This window comes from Dama dama, chromosome 4, assembly GCF_033118175.1.
Source record: "Dama dama isolate Ldn47 chromosome 4, ASM3311817v1, whole genome shotgun sequence".
In the NCBI taxonomy this organism is placed as follows: domain Eukaryota; kingdom Metazoa; phylum Chordata; class Mammalia; order Artiodactyla; family Cervidae; genus Dama; species Dama dama.
The window spans coordinates 38723755-38740633 of NC_083684.1; the positions used below are offsets into that span (position 1 = coordinate 38723755).

The window sequence follows — 16879 nt, forward strand, 5'->3', positions numbered from 1 at the left end:
ATTTAATGTAATATTGCTGTTGGCAAATAGATCACTCTTAGAGTCATCAAATCTGCCAACTTTTACACCAGCCAGAATAAAAAACGTTCATCAGGTTTTGTCTTTTCATTCTCTCAACCAGCTTTAATAGATTTTTGTCTGGGATCAAAAGGTTGGCTGAAGGCTGGCCGTGCATAAAGTTTTGTGGCTTAATTAAGATGATCATAAACTGCTTGAGCTCACTCTTAGCCCCATGATTTGTAGGTAGCTTGCTTCTATCAGACACAGTGGCCCCGCTGAGATCAACCTATGAGCGTGGAAGGTTCAAGCAAACACACAACCCTCATGGGAAACTTGGCTGGGCTTTCGAGCACTGGTCTTGACATTTGTCTTCTTGATGAGTTGCTTTTCTCTTGGTTTGGCCCTGGTAAATCACTGTGGGAGGAATTTTGGTTTAAATATTTGTGGGCAATCATATCGCTGTCTTCAAGGCTTCCTTATATTCACTGCTGGTATGCTTCTTTTTCACCAGGGGTTACAGCATCACTTCTAACGTATCTCTCCTTCTCTGCAGTGCACACCACCACGGTCACTGATCTGGACACTGTGGGGCACCTGTGGTGTGCCAGGCAGACTGCGAGGCACTGAGGAATAGAAGTGAGATGGGACATATAATCCCCATGTTCACAGAGCAACTGGCAGCCCAGTGGAAGAGACGGCGATATGGATCAACACAGCATAGAAGAAAGAGTTCTGGGGGAGGTAAGCTGCCAGAAGGTAACATTAAGTCTTGGAGGTCCGGTAGACATTAAGTGGGTGTAAGGGGGTAGATGGAGGAGAGGCAGTCCAGGCAGAGGAAGTGGTAAGTCCTCAGCAGGGAGGTGGCAACAACGGGTGTGTCACAGGCCACACCCATCACACAACAACCAGAATACAGATCCCACGAGCACCACCATCTCTCTTTCAGAAATGTGAGCAGTCTCCAAGAGGTGAGCTGGAAGCAAAGCTGTTACTATGGGCTAGATATTTGTGTCCTTCCAGATTCCTGTGGTGAAACCCTAATTGCCTCCAGCCCACCTGCCCCGCCCCGCCCCGTGTGATGGTTTTCTTAAGATGGGCCTTGGTGAGGTAACTGGGCTTACATCAGGTCATGAGGGTGGGAACCTCATGATGGAATCAGTGTCCCATGAAGAAGAGGAAGACAGCTTACAGCAAGCTCAGGTCACAGCCACGGAAAGTACGGGCTTTGAAGCCTGACTCAATTATCTAAAGAGTGAAAATAGAGATGAAATGGCCATTTCTTGCTTATGTATTGAAGTTTCAACAAAACAGGCAGTTCCTTTTAGAAAACCTAAAATGACCAACGATAGAAAATGATATGTGCCAAGTTCCCTAGTGGTCCAGTGGTTAGGACTCCATGCTTTCACTGCCGTGGACCTGAATTCAATCCCTGGTTGGGGAACTAAGATCCTGAACTAAAAGATCAAAGCACAGTCAAAAAAAAAAAAAAGGAAGAGGAAAGAGAAAGTGATATAAGTTTTAAACTTCATATTTTATACTCAGAGTGAATTTCTTACAACTTTCCAGGCAATTCCCCTAGGAAGTCTAAGAACCCCCATTCCTTAAAAAGCCTGGGGCAGGGCTGGGGGAGACAGACAGAAGAGGAGGGATTCTGTGAGGCATAAGGAACCTAGAGATGCTCCCACCCCCAAATGCCTCCTTGAATGCCCATCAGGGTTTAAGTCCTCCAGTGGAAAACTATTCAACTTTGAAATTTTGGTTACCATAGCATTTTCCAAAGATTCTGACCTCACATGAGGCTCTAAAATATATCTTTTGTGTTATTGCTGTTGTTTCTGGTTTTACTGTTCTTGTTACTTTGATTGCAAGGCTATCTAACATCCCAAGGATCCCAGTTTAGGAAAATGGCACAAGACCAGCAGAAAGACCCACATACACCTGTTCAGCTGCCAAAACTTAAGGGAAGGCAGCAGGTCAATAGTGCTCGCTCTCGCTCTCTCTCTGTGTGATGCATTTCCATTTATTTTCATTTTTATACTTTTCTGAATTTCTAAGGCTTTAAATTTGAATATTTTCCTTTCATTATTCAGGGGAAATTATTTCTTGGTTTGAAACCAAATAAATAACTATTTATGTGGCTCTAGGACATTTCTTACTACTGTGCCAATTGTAGAAGTTGAAGTTATTACTTTTATGAAGATTTGGGAGGAGTTTTGAGTAAAGATGCTGAGAAGTGGAAATTAAGGATGTGTAAATGCTCTTTTTTTTTTTTCTGTCTCAATGATTCTCAAAGTGTGGCTCCAGGACCAGCAGCATCACCTGGGAACTTTTTGAGATACAAAACTTCCCCGCCACATACATACACATCTCTGTTGAATCAGAAACTCCAAGGATGGGGAGTATTTTAACAATGAAAGTAGAAAGAAAGCAAAGCTGTTAGTCTCTCAGTCATGTCCAACTCTTTGTAACCCAAGAGTAGCCCACCAGGCTCCTCTGTCCCTGGGATTCTCCAGGCAAGAATACTAGAGTGGGTTGCCATTTCCTCCTCCAGGGGATCTTCCCGACCCAGGGATTGAACCTGGGTCTCCTGCATTACAGGCATATTCTTTATCATCTGAGCCACCAGGGAAGCACAACAAATACCCAGCAGTTTGAGCATCACTTATTCTAGGCTTTCAGAGAATCGAACAGGTTGACTCTCAGTGTTGGAGATGATCCCAACTGCCCCCCAACCAGTCACCTCCCCCGTCTGCATGTTCCCTGGGTTGGCAGAGGGTGGGGAAGTGGCTGTCTCCTAAGCTGATTCTTCCACGTGTCTGTGAGAGGTAATGTTGCCTCTTCGTCTTAATCAGCCTTCAGCTGTCCCTGCTCTCATTAGTCAAACTGCACCAATCAGCAAGCGGGTCCAACAGCTGTAGAGCAGCAGGTGCAGTAATGAGGCACTTCCCTAAGTGGGGTCGATCCTGCCTTCCCCTGCCCCTCATAGGGGAGCCCATCCCTGCAGATGCGGTTATACAGCACGAGGTGGGCCCCTCTCCCCACTGACTTCATCACGGCCTCTGCACATGCCCGTACTCACACACTAGCAGGTGGGAGAGCTCAGCTGCGATGAAACCTAGACACCATCCTTCCTGCACCCCGCATTTTACAGGAAAGAATCCGAGGTCCACAGGAGGAAGGCAAAGGGCATACCAACCCTGGAATTCACAATTCCTGTCCCTCAATTCAAAGCCATTTGCATTACCCCCTAATGGGAGTTGCATATGCTTATGAAATAAATACATGCATTAATAGCAATGAATCAATCACCACCTTGTTAGTGCAACAGATAAAATGTAATGAGTAGAGAGATATCCACCGTGCATCCGCCACCATTTCAAATAAGGCTACTGTGGAGGACAGATTCCAAATGACACAAAACAGCCCTGTGTTACGCTCTTTTCCAGGGCTGTGGTAAGGATCCCAGGCTGCCCTTTGCTTAAATCATAGCAATCAGTAACCATTTTGCCCCTGGTCCTTTCAGTTGCTGCCAATTCATGATTGAGACAGTGGGGGGTGTCGGGAAAAAGCAAACCAGCCTCCAGCAAGTCCCAGGTCCCAGGCCCCGCTGCTCACTAACCAGGGTGACCTTGAACTTGTCACTTAAAATGCCTGGCCTCAGTCTCCCCTTAGTGAATCATCTTCAAGGGATTTCCCACTGACAATAATACATGCTTAATAACCTACTTCTGGTTTGCCTACTTGGGGCAAACAGAGATGCCTCTTGCAAGCCTGCTAGGACAGGGCAGCGTCTGTGTGCCTGGACCTCCCCGTCCCCTCCACCCATCAGCATCCTCTGGGCACAGGGTTCAATACCTGGAAGCTCTTGGGAGTCTCAGGAGCCTGACTGCCCAGCCAGCTTTGGTGGGCTTATCTGGCATTTTGGCCACATTTGCCTCTGGCTCCAGGAGGAAGTGTCCCTGTCCCTTGGATGGCCACCTTGGACACTCAGAAATTAAAGAACACCGAGGCAGCCTTCACCATCCACAGGACGCTGGAGACACCTGCCACTTATGGCCTTAAGAAGAGCTGGTCCCCACCCTGGCAGCCGGAGTCGGTCTTAAATTACCTAAAAAGCCTGAGTGCTGGGCCTGGGCTCCATTTGTTTACAAAATAGGCACTTTCAAAGGCCCTTTACTAGGGCCTGGCAATTCCCAGGTCCCCTGCTATAGGCTGATGCATAATGCATAAGATGCTGGGAAATGTGTATTCATGAGGGCGGCTTGGCTTTTGTCAAAAAGAACTGTGAAATATTATGATGGAACAATTTTCATTTCTGCCACATTGTTTTTAAAGTGCATTCACGACTGGGGATTGAGGGCTTTTCGAGTTTTGTCTGGTGCAGATGTTGCAGTGCTGAAAGCTGCTTCAGACGTCCTTATTTTCCAACTTCGTCGCTGACAATTACAGGAGGTGGGGGGAGGGGGCCTCTCACAGGAAGACAAAGGATGCCTGTCCTCAAGTGATCTCACCCTGGTTTCATTCAGGAGGGTGGGATGGGGATGGGGGTGAGGAGGAAGGGAGGAAACGGAGGGGAAAGGGACCTCTGGAGGTGCCCAACACAGGCAAACTGCCCTCCTTGGAAGGATCCATTAACCGCATTTCACATCTGAGGAAATGCAGGCCCAGCCAGGTTGAGCCACTTGTCTGAAATCCCACCCACCAATGGATGGCGAAGCATGGGTTGGAATCCACATCAAATGCCCAAGCTTATGGTTTCTTCCAGCTCCAGGCTACCAGGAGAACTCAAGCTGAGAAGAGGCACTCTCTATTTGCTGTGCAACCGAGAGACACGGCGATGAGAGGCGCCCACGCTTCCACCAGGTAAGGAAAACACTGAGGACCCCACCCTGGGGAAGGAGAACTGGGAGTATGACCTGAGCTGGCTACCAGGCATCATGATCAGACAGGCGCCCACATCTCGGAACTTTCTAACGAAGAATCCACCACTCCTGCCTTCTGGGGCCTGTATTCAATCTCAAGTCTTGTGGATGGCAAACCCCAGCCTGTCTCACTGTGCCCCTGGGCTGCCTCCTACTCCAGGAAATGCTGGCCCTTTCACACCCCTCAGCCTGAAAGCCGTGAGTTCCCAGAGGCAGGCAGTGGGGGTAATTGTCCCTGGATCCCTAGAAGTGGCAAAGCTCCAGGCAAGCTGAGGGCACAGGCTCCCACACCTGCTTCCAATGCACCCAGCATGACAGGGAGGCCAGGCTCCAGACAAAATGAGATACCAAGTAATGAGAAGAATCCATCCTGGGACAGTCAGGGGAACAAAGCAAGAAAGAGAGACCGGAGTGGCCAGGGCTGCCTCGGAGCTGGAGGAGGAGGCGGCGTAACACAGGGGAATCCTAAGGCCGCCACGTCTTCAGAGCCCCGAGCGGGTGAACGCAGAGCCGCACAGGGGCTGGAGGGGTGCCACAGGCACAGGGGGTCCATTCTCACAGATCAGGACGGAGGCAGAGCCTCAAAGCCCAAGCTGCAGGGAGAAGAGCAGGGCTTTCAGCTTCGGGGACCAGCAACAGGCAGTCCCCGAGGATCCTCTATCCCAGCTTATGGAGGGTCTGCAGGTTAGCACAATCTGCCCCCCTGAAATGTCTCTCTGGCATAAGGATTACTTTGCGCTAAAGAAGACTCAAGGCCCAAAAGACTTAGGAAGAAACTTTCACCATCCCCTTAACTGACTAAAAGTATTTAGCTAGAGGGTTTGTTCCTAGAATAGAGGAATCACAGAGACCTCGGGGGTGGGGGCTGGGGCCGTAGGGGGCCCAGAGATGAGCATCCACTCTGTGTCCCGGTGTCTCTGCAGGGGGCCAGGCAAACACTTATTTACCCAGTGCTTGCTTTTCCATTTCCGTGTGCACTGCCTTCCTCCCCTCTGAAGTCCCAAACCACTGCCCCAACCTCCTCTTTTGTCTTTAACTGAAGATGGTCTTTAAGGTGAAGACTTCAGCTACTCCAGCATGCTAGTTTTCCTGGGTCTTCCCACAGATACATGTGCAGCAAGCTTTTGTTTGATCTTCTGCTGTTAAGGTGTCCTACACGTCAGTTTAGTTCTTATACCAGCCAGAAGAACCTAGACAGGGAGGGGACAATGTCTTCCTCTCCAGCATGTGAAAGTCCAGGGGAGAAACAGAAATGTGTGAGGACAATGACGTGTCTCCTGAGAAACTCCAGACACATTCAGATCCGCTTTCTTCTCCACGCTGAAGTCATCACTATTCCAGAAATCTTGTCCACAGGGCGATTAGCTGGAACTTCTTGTGCTCAGCCACTAATGTTAGGGTAGTGGGTCTCCTTGCAAATCCAGCTCCACAAACCTCTCTGCCCCTTTCTGAAACACACCAAGCTCTTTCCCACTTGAGGGTCTTAGCATTGACTGTTCCCTCTGCCTCCAACACCCTCCACCCACCTCCGCAGTCAGAGTCTTCTCAGACTTCAGATCTCAGGTTACCTAGCCAGTTCTCTCATCCCAGTGTTTCCCATCAGAGCGTGCTGTTTGGGTTTGCTGCTGCTGTGGTGGTTTTTACTGTCTGTGGTCTGTCCCCAGCTGTGATATAAAGTCATGAGAGCAAGGATCAGGCTGCTTACCCTTCTCCCAGAAGCACCCAGCCTCATGCCGAGGATGGGGTCAGAGCTCAGTAAATGTTGAGAATGAATGCATCAGTTCACAGCATGCTACACAAGAACATTAATAAGGCATACCAAAAGAGATGAAAATCCAACAGTTTGCTCTCCTGCCACATAGGGGGCTTCTGCCTATTCAGATAAGCAAACCAGGTCAGGGCAAGTTCCTAAGCATGAGAAAACAGATCAAAGCTCACTGCAACCAAGTCCAAGAGGTTGCCCTGACCCTGCTCCACCTTGGCAGTCAGGTAAAATCTTGTCAAGGATGGGAACAAAGGTGGTTTCAAATCCCTGTGCTCCCAGATACAAGTTCTGTAACCATTAGCCTCCGTTTCCCTACATCAGCATAAAGGAGTGCAGTCATCTGCTGAGACTGCCACCAGGATGAAGTAAGAGCAGCATCACCGCCCCCCCCGGGAACATATGGCAAAAGTCTGAAGACATTTCTGGTTGTCACAATTGGGGTAGAGGCCAGGGATGATGTCAAACATCCTACAATTCACAGGACAGCCCCCACAACAAAGAGTCAGCCCAAGATGTCAACAGTGTTGAAGGTCAGAGACTGTAACACAGAGACCACAGGTGCACAGGAAGCCTTTGTGTCCGTCCCCTCTCTGTGACCAGACGCACCTGCAGGCAACAAACTGCAGGGTCTGATCAGCCTCATATGACCACTCCCTGAGCGCGCCTCCAACAGGCCTCTGCCCACACCAGCATCTCACCAGGAGGCCCTGTTGTTTCAGCCTGTTTGGGTTGTTACAACACACCACCACAGACTGGAAGATTAAAGCCACAAACACTTCTCACAGTTCTAGAAGCTGGGAAGCCCAAGATCAAGGAGCCAGCAGATTCAGTGTCTTGTGAGAGCCCACTGCCTGGTACATAGAGGGCCATCTTTTCACTGTGTTCTCAAAAGCTGGAAAGGGACATGGAACTCTCTGGAGTCTCCTTTGAAAGTGCAAGTGTGAGTCACTAAGTTGTGTCCAACTCTTTGCAACCCTATGGACTGTAACCCACCAGACTTCTCTGTCCATGGAATTCCCCAGGCAAGAATACTGGAGTGGGTTGCCATGCCCTTCTCCAGGGGATCTTCCCGACCCAGGAATTGAACCCAGGTCTCCTGCACTGCAGGTGGAATCATTACCGTCTGAGCCACCAGGGAAGCCCTTTACAAGGATGCTAATCCCATTCGTGAGGGCTCCACCTACTGCCAAAGGTCTCACCTCCAAATCCTGCCATACTGGGGATTAGGTTTCAATATATGAATTTGGGGAGGATAAAAACATTCAGTCCATAGCACCCATCTTCCAGTGCTTATTAAGGTCCTTCTTTGACACCTGAATTCAAAGCTCACAGCAAGAAGCCTCCACCTGTCTTCTCCACTGTTAGCTGTGTCCATCCCACTGCACTGAGAGTCGTCAGCAGCACCCACTACAGCTTGCCCCTGGCCGAGGCTTTCTCCTTCCACAGGGCCACTCCCTCCAGCCGGCCTTAGACACCAGTGCCAAGTGTTGCCTCCTGAGGAGAAAACTTGAAAATGAATGGGCTTCTTAGGCTGGCAAATCCAGAGTCCAAATTATATGGCTTCCTCCTGATTGTCTGGCTCTTCTCATCTGCAAAACGGGCACCTTTGAATCCATGTGTCAGGCTCCCCCACCACCCCGCCCCCCACAAGCAATGAGACACTGTCTTGACATGTTGCTTAGAGCAGGTGATAAAATACCACTATTTCACATACACTGCTTAGCTGAGTTTCATCAGCTGACGCTAAATCCAACTCTGTCTTTGGAGTGGAGTGATGTTTTTGTTTTCTGCTTCCTTGAGAGCCAAGTGTATTGTCAGGAAGGGGAGGATGGCATAGGGCTTCCAGGTGTGTATCTGGAAGAGGTCATGTCCTTCCTGAGATGCCTAACTTTCGTGTCTCTCTCCCTGAACAAAGCCAAAGAACTTCTCCTTTCACTAGCAGAGGTTTTGCAGCATGAAGTCCCCAGCTCTCCTTGTCTGAGCCTACCTTATGAGCCTGCCACCTGAGAGAAACCCTGGGCCGCCTGCACTGGCTCTGCACTTCATCTTTGGCCTATTTATGGGAACAAGGAGAGTCTACAGTAATCATCTAAAGAAACAAAGGAACTCCCAGCTCTTGACTCCCAGCTGTAATTTTCAGGACACCCAGTGATTGGAGGTCACCGGGACAGCTGGCTCAGAGTGTGAGCAGAAGACATTCACTTCCAGCCACTGTGGCAAGTCCAGCGGGGTCAGGGGCACAGACCCTAGCCACACGGACCCCTGCTCCCCCACCAGGGCCTCCTTCTTCTAATTCACAGCCCACTGTTCTATGAAGTTCATGCAGAAACACTGAACCGGGTACGGGGGGAGCTGGGGAAACGCTGGTGGATGGGCAGGAGAGGATGCACTCATTTTATCTGTTGGGAGGACCACCCAGGATGTCTCATGCAGGTCCTGCTTGTTTAGAGTTCTAGTCTTGATGGGGAGTTAGGGAGGATGGCCTTCTGTCCCTGAGCAAACCCAGCAACCCTACGTTTCAGAGCAGACTGAATGTGCCCCATTTTATTACCCTGTTACGTTTCAGAAGGTCCCCAAATCCTCTCCCTCCACCTCTGCAAAAATCTCTCCATGAATCCTTGCTCCAAAGGTCACGTGACCAAGAAGACCCCTGTGAGAACTTGAGCAGCTTATCCTAAAGATCCTTCTAAAATGTGCAGCTGTCCCAAGACAGGGGCGGGCTTAGGAGGCAGCCAGGGTCCCATCCCTGAGAGCATCAAGTCGAGCGGCGCTAAGGATGTAGAGGAGACCACAGACGCGGCCAGCTGACAGCTGAAGGATCTGATTTCGGTGACTCAGAGTTTCACCGCTGCTGAGGGGCTGGTGGTCACAGCCACGTCTCATCAGGCTTAATATGTAAAACATCATTCGGAAAGCAGCAGATGAAAACAGACACAAGGCTGACTGACAGCAAGGACGATGGCATAAAACCCCAGAGGCTGGGGTTCCCAGGCAGCCTGCTCTCGCCCCCTCCTGCCCCACTGTCCCCGTCTGCGACACGGGGACGAGAGCCTCTGTCTTGCTTTTCCGTTGTGAAGATCAGAGCAGAGGGGGATTCAGAAAAAGGTGAGCTAAACCCTTAAACACTGAAGGAATGAAGGGGTTATGCCTAGAGGAGGACCAGTTTTGGACTGCTCCTGCTGGAAGCTTCCCTCATGCTCCCTGACCCGGTCGATTCCTGCCATTAGCTCTCAGGGCACCATGGCCCCCTCCTCCCACTCACTGTGGCATCACCCCGCATTTCTCCACTGATTCTTCAGTCTGTGTTTGTCTCACAGATTCGACTATAAACACAGAACAGGCAGGAGCCAGTTTCTCTGTGTTTGCTGACGTTGTTCGTTCCGACCACGGTCTTTCGGCGCAGGTCCTGATAGACGTCAAACGCCTGAGCACATGAATAACCGCAAGCGCCGCGGTGTTGGAAATAAACTGCCACAAACCACCCCCAATCATTCCCGGTGTTTCATTACAGAGGTGTCCGCAGGCTAGATATCCAACAGTGAGCCTCTCTTAGCGACCATTATCTCTCCCTGAAATTTAGCAGGTTAATGAAGGTGGCCGGTATTTATTCTATTTCTTGGGGCTATGGAATCTTCCCTTATCTGCAAATGACTTAAAAATTATTGTGTAGGCATCCTGAAACGTTCAGCGACTTTATTAGGCTTGCTCTTAAAGTCAAAAGGAGGAAAAAAAAAAAATAAAAGTTGGTTCGGCTTGGAGTTTACAGCAACCACATTTAAAAAAGCAAAGCCTAAATCTGGAATTTGGGGTGAGTTTTAAAAGAAACACGAGTATTGTACGTTAAATACTACTTTGGGCCAGTGGCACCACATACAGAGATGATTAATCCTTAAATATGTGGAAATCTCAAGATCTGTGCCCCTTTAATTAAGAGTCTAGTGGTTTCCAGCAAGTATGTGATGCATGTGAAGTGAAAGTTGCTCAGTCGTGTCCAACTCTTTGTGACCCCATGGACTATACAGTCCCTGGAAATCTCCAGGCAAGAATACTGGAGTGGGTAGCCTTTCCCTTCTCCAGAGGATCTTCCCAACCCAGGGACTGAGCCCAGGTCTCCCGCATTGTAGGCGGATTCTTTACCAGCTGAGCCACAAGGGAAGACCAAGAATACTGGAGTGGGTAGTCTATCCCTTCTCCAGAGGATCTTTCCAACCCAGGAATTGAACTGGGGTCTCCCACATTGCAGGCGGATTCTTTGCCAACCGAGCTATCAAGGAAGCAAGTATGTGCCCTACTGTTATTACATTCATGGGGTAAACGGTGCTTTGCATTCTCCTGTCATTTCTTATGGCCAATTCCATTTTCTCCACACTTTCTGAGCAAAAAATAAAGTTCATAAAACAGTGGGTTTTTTCAATTCTTTTTGTGTGTGTGTTCTTCATCCCAGGTGAAATTCCCCCTTTTGCTGCAGTGAGTGTTGAACAGTGGCCTCATTAACTGGGTTACATACCCATTTGTCAGGGGAACAGGTGGGCAGCACAGAAGTAATGGTGCTCAGATGAAGAAAGCCACAAAAAGTGAATTCTTTAAAGGCCCCAGATGATCAAACAATTACTCTCTTTGTAGTTCATATTTTAGAATAAATAGCATTTACCCTAGACTGCATTTTTTTTTTTTTCGTCTCGGAAGCTCTGTCTGCCTCGGCCGACTGCATGTCGGTCCCCATTCTCCCCGATGAAATTTCATCCCTCCAGGAACTCTGCGAGGAGAAGCTGCTGAGCTCTGGCCAAACGTAAAAGGCCTGCACTTTCTGCTCCTTATCCTGCATCAAGCCCTCATTTTCAAACACGATACCTTTCCCCGATAGCCTGCTGCACTCCACCGCCTCTCTCTCCACGCTAATTCGGAGGTTATAGCTCCTTCACTTTGTAATATTTACCAACGGTGCGGACGAGATGGCCTCCCACTTTAATTGGATTTCCAATTTTCAGAGGCCATTATTCAGTTCCCCACTCCGATGTCCTCGTTCTCACTGCTTCTGAGTGTTGGTTATAATGGGGTAATGGAGCACGTGGACTAAACCAAGCCTCCCAAAACTGGAAGTTTGGGAACTGCTGAAATCTCAGCATCCCAGCTGGGAGTCTGGGGACTAATTGCATTGCTGAAACGTGGCCCAATCTGAAAACTGTAACCAGAAACAACAAAGAATATGTGGGTCTGTCTGTCTGCAATAACACAGGCACTCGTGGCCTTAAAAAAAGTGTGGTTTTTTTGAGACAAAAGGAACAAGTTGTGTTTTGGGGACTCCTCTGAAAAATACAAGGTGGTAAGCACATCATCCCAGGTGGCTCAGTGGGTAAAGAATCCTTCTGCAATGCAGGAGACACAGGAGATGCAGGTTCAATCCCTGAGTCAGGAAGATCCCCTGGAGGAGGGCATGGCAACCCACTCCAGTGTTCTTGCCTGGAGAATCCCATAGACAGAGGAGCCTGGTGGGCTACATAGTCCATGGGGCTGCAAAGAGTCAGACCCAACTGAAGCGACTGAGGACATACTCAAGTCAAGCATGAACCTGACCAATTTCAAGTTCCATATAATTAGGGGTAGCCCTTGAAATCCAGCCCAAGTGGAAAGTGAAAGGGCAGTAAGACGTATTCCTGCAATCTGTTCTACTCTAGGCAAGAGTCTTGACCCCGAGATTTGGGAGATGGAGCTTCCTCCAGGTCTCTATCTACATTAAGAAGGAATCTATCACTGGCCCCTTCCCTCAAGATGAGGAATGGATTTACTGAATATTCTGAAATCCATGCTGCAAGGAGAACTGGATGCATGTGACTCCACAAACTGAAATGAACAGACCACACAGAGGGCATGGTGGGCTGGGAGCCTGGCCTGCACTCCTAACTTCGAGGTCAGGATCGGCAGCACTGGTAGAACCTGGGACTTGACAGAAATGCAAAATCTCAGGCCCTAGCCCAGACTTACTGAATCTGAATCTGTGTTCTAACAAGACCAGCATGTGAAAAGTATTGCTCTAAAGCATGTCTGATCATCTACAACCCGTGTAAGGGAGGGTGCAAGTTCATTTTTCTTTTCCTTTTTGTAAAATTGATGTATGGTTGATTTACAGTATTGTGTTGGTTTCAAGTATACAGAAAAGTGATTCAGTTATACATATAAATTCTTTTTTGGATTTTTTTCCACTATAGGTTAAGATATTGAGTACAGGTCCCTGTGCTGTACAGTTTATTTTATATATAGTAGTGTGTATATGTTAATACCAAACTCATTTCTCCTCCTCAACCCAAACCCACTGGATATACCAAAAGGAATATCCTTTTGGTAAACATAACTTTGTTTTTCATGTCTGTGAGTCTGTTTGTTTTGTAAATAAGTTCATTTGTATCATGGACACAGGAGCCTGGTGGGCTACAGTTCATGGAGTTGCCAACAGTTGGACATGACTGAACACAGACCCTCCCTCCATCTCCTCATTTGTATCATCTTTTTAGATGCCACCTATCAGTGATATCCTAGATATCTGTCTTTGGCTTAGTATGATAATCTAAGTATAATAATCTCTAGGTCCATCCATGTTGCTGCCAATGGCATTATTTCACTGTTATGGCTGAGTAACATTCCATTGTATATATGTACCATATCTTCTTTACCCACTCATCTGTTGATGGACATTTAGGTTTCTTTCACATCTTGGCTATTATGAATAGTACAATGAACATTTGGCTTAGCTCACCAGCTTCTAGAATGTGGGCTCCACAAAGATGATGCATCTTTAACCCCTTCTCTAGTAGGCCCTCAATAAATATGCTTTGAAAGAGTGAATGGGTGCCCCTGAGATGCTTGTTTCCCACGGTCTGTATGCACTGGACTATCCATTTCTGGCTAGAGGCCTCATGTTCCTAACTCCTCAAACTTGCTTATTAGTGCCAGCCTGTGAGGTCCCACTATCTATGGTCCAACCACAGGACTGTACAGCAACTACGGCTACAACGTGAGCCCTGGGGCAAGCTTCCACTTTTACCTCAGTATTGTTAACCCCCTTTTGCTAGCACAAGCCACTTCCTCTTTGCTATCAAAAGCACAGAACCCAGAGTAAGACACATCCTGTGTGACACCACTGAGCTTCCCATTACAGAGACATGACCCACCTGCGTAACACTATTAAACTTCCCTTTTCCATCCTTAACTACCAATTTGACTGTGCTCGCTCTATCCAAATATCGAATAAACTTTTCTGCTTCCTGCATCCCACTTTTCAAAGTGGAATGGCGGTATCTCTTTCTAACCAGAGTTGGCTTTACTGCAGGCTATCAGGCTACCATAAAACAAAACAAAACAAAATAAAAACAATCCCCCTGCCCCACCGGTCTCAAGGTATTGGAAGGGAGAATAACAGTGTGGAGTGAGGAGAGCATTTAGGGCACAGCTATGTTTGTTTCATCTTTTTTTTTTTCAATTTCGTGTAAGGAGTGCACAGAAATCTCAAAGAGAGGACACCTGTTATTTTTTAGCTTGATCATTTCGAATGCCTCACACAGAGGGTAAGAGGGCTTCTTTAGCCTTCTCTCCAAATCTGGAGCTTGCTCCCACTCATAGCCACGACCAGCTCCACCCGTCCCGAAGGCCCACTGGGCTCTGACTCTCCTCACAAGGGATGGTGTCCTCCATAGGCTGTGTCCTCCTCCCAAATACGACTGCTCATTTCCCACCCCCCTCACTGATTCACATTCCCTCAGAATGTATCTGCACTTTCCCATTTGCCCCTGACTAGGAGACATGGTGACCTAATTGAAATAGTATGGATTTTGGAGTTAGAAGCCAGAGGTTTAAAATCCCTGTCCTGTCTCCTGGTTGTCAAATAATGTTGAGGAACTCATTTATCATCATTATGTCTCCATTGCATCCTCCATAGAGTGGAAGTAATAGTATATACCCCAAGGCTGCTCTGTCCATATAAGGTCCACAGGATAATGGTTAGTACACAGTGACTGCTCCCCTCCCACCCACCAGGCCCTGCCCTTCATGCTCCTGGAGAGTCTGCATACATCAGGCCTGCCTATACGGGGGCATGAGGGGCTTACAGAAGCCCCCCTCATCTCATATGTCAGATGAGACACAACTCTGTCTCCAACCTTTATCTTTCTGACTGTCATAGAAAATGTACAAGACATCTTGAAAGCCAATGAATGGACTTCTAAAACCTAGGAGGCAAAGTGTATTCTAGAGAAGAGCGACACCAGTTTTCCAACCAGACAGAGCAAGCGAGACCTCTGACAAGTTGTGTGACCTCAGGCAACTTCCCTGAGCTTTCTGAACTTCCGGTTCTTCATCTGTAGAATGGGGATACATGTGGTGCCTTGCAGAGCCTGCTGTGGGATCAAGTAAGTGTGTTAAAATATTTAAAAATGGCAGGTCCCTAACTGGGGATAAGTAACTGAGAGTCTGTCCTGTATTCTAACTTTTCGTTAAAGGTCAAGGAGCCTGGATGTGGAGGAGACTGCCGTCAGAACCGGCTCCTCAGGCAGTGACAGCTACTCCTGAGCTGTCAGCCCAGGAGCAGGAGCGATTACTTGAGCTATTCATTAGCATAAACATTTCACAACAATGTCATTTTAATCCTCCCCAAAGAGCACCTGTTATCTGTCCCACAAATTGGACCCTCCACAGCATAAATCAAGAACACTTCCCATGTGTTTTAAATGAAGAAGTGCCTTTCCCCCCAATAAGGCAAATATTAAACAAAGACAAAGCAAAAAAACCCAGACAGAGAACAGAAACACCCCACACTGTGACTTTAATAGCTGATCAACTGCAGATCAAGAGCTTTAATTTCTCCTTGACTCTGGGTTCACAGGAGACACTGAGTCCCCACTCTCTTAGAGATGATTGCTTTGGTGAAAAAACAAAGGCTCTCTTCATCAGACCTTGGCCAGTCCACACCCACAAACTTGGGAGTCTCTCCCAGAGAAATATCCAGATTGTGAAGCATGCCACCACACGGCTAGATGACCCCACATACCAGAGCTGCACAGAGCCCATCACCCCAACCCATGGCCAAGTTGCACTGAGCAAAACATGATTCTGTTTCCCTGAGTAGACTGTGAGTTATTCAAGGGCACAAGGCATGCCCTGTCCATTCCAGGATCCAGGTCCAGCCCAGGTACTCAGTACAATTAGCTGAATTAATACCCTTGGCAAACAAGAGGTGGTAAGGGTACACTCTTCCTTTCCTGCAGGCTTGGCATTCACCATGCAGTTTCCTCTGCTGACCATTACATGAAGATCACAAACTTGTAACTCTACCAGACCCAGATAACGGCCACCTTCTCTTTGAGTCCGCCTCTGGTATTTTGAAGGAAGACAAGATAATTTATTATAATCCACACTTCTTCCAGTTCCACCTAGAACTTTTTCTACATCACATGCATGGCCCATTTTATATGACAGCATCTGTGCTCTCAGCTGATGACAATGCAGACACTGGGGTTGTGTATGACTGGGAGAGGATGGGGACATAGAGATATCATGTCCTTCGGAGCCAAACAGGTGAGATTTGAATCAGGCTCTGCCAGATAATAGCTGAATGGCCTTTAGTAAGTGACTTAGCTTCTCCATAAAATTCTATGCTATAATACTATGTATTTCACGTGTGTGTACTAAGTCGCTTCGGTCCTGTCTGACTCTGTGCAACTCCTTGGACTGTGGCCTGCCAGTCTCCTCTGCCTATGGGATTCTCCAGCAAGAATACTGGAGTGGGTTACCATTTCCTTCTCCAAAGGCTGCTGCTAAGTCACTTCAGTCGTGTCCGACTCTGTGCGACCCCATAGACGGCAGCCCATCAGGCTTCTCCGAAGGCAGCCACCTGCAAATCAAAGACAGAGGCCTCAGAAGCCACCCCAGCTTGATCCCACACTTCCAGTCCCCAGAACTGCGAGAAAATCAATATGTATTGTTTAAGTCACCCAGTCTGTGATTGCAGCCCCAGTGGACTAACGCAATGGTCCACGGTTCCATCTGACATGGCGTCAGGGAACCACTGAGCGAAGCCTCCTGCCGTGGCCAGGCCCGCTTGCCTGAGCTGTCTCACAACAGGAGGTCCTGATGAGGAACACGGCACCAGGAGAATTTGGGAGGAGCCAAAGGAGGGAGGAGACGACCAACTGCCCAGAGTGCT

The 16879-nt window shown here is 48.2% G+C and overlaps 1 long non-coding RNA gene across 2 annotated transcripts; it reads left to right on the forward strand.

Annotated features, from left to right (window-relative positions):
- Nucleotides 1-575: 575 nt before the first annotated feature.
- On the forward strand, nt 576-16795 carry LOC133050519 (uncharacterized). Of its 2 annotated transcripts, XR_009691638.1 has the most exons (4): nt 576-741; nt 4766-4863; nt 14861-15086; nt 15177-16795. It is a non-coding gene; the product is annotated as an uncharacterized LOC133050519 (long non-coding RNA). The 2 variants fall into 2 exon arrangements; XR_009691636.1 differs by having other exon boundaries at nt 14861-16795.
- The last annotated feature ends 84 nt before the right edge of the window (nt 16796-16879 follow it).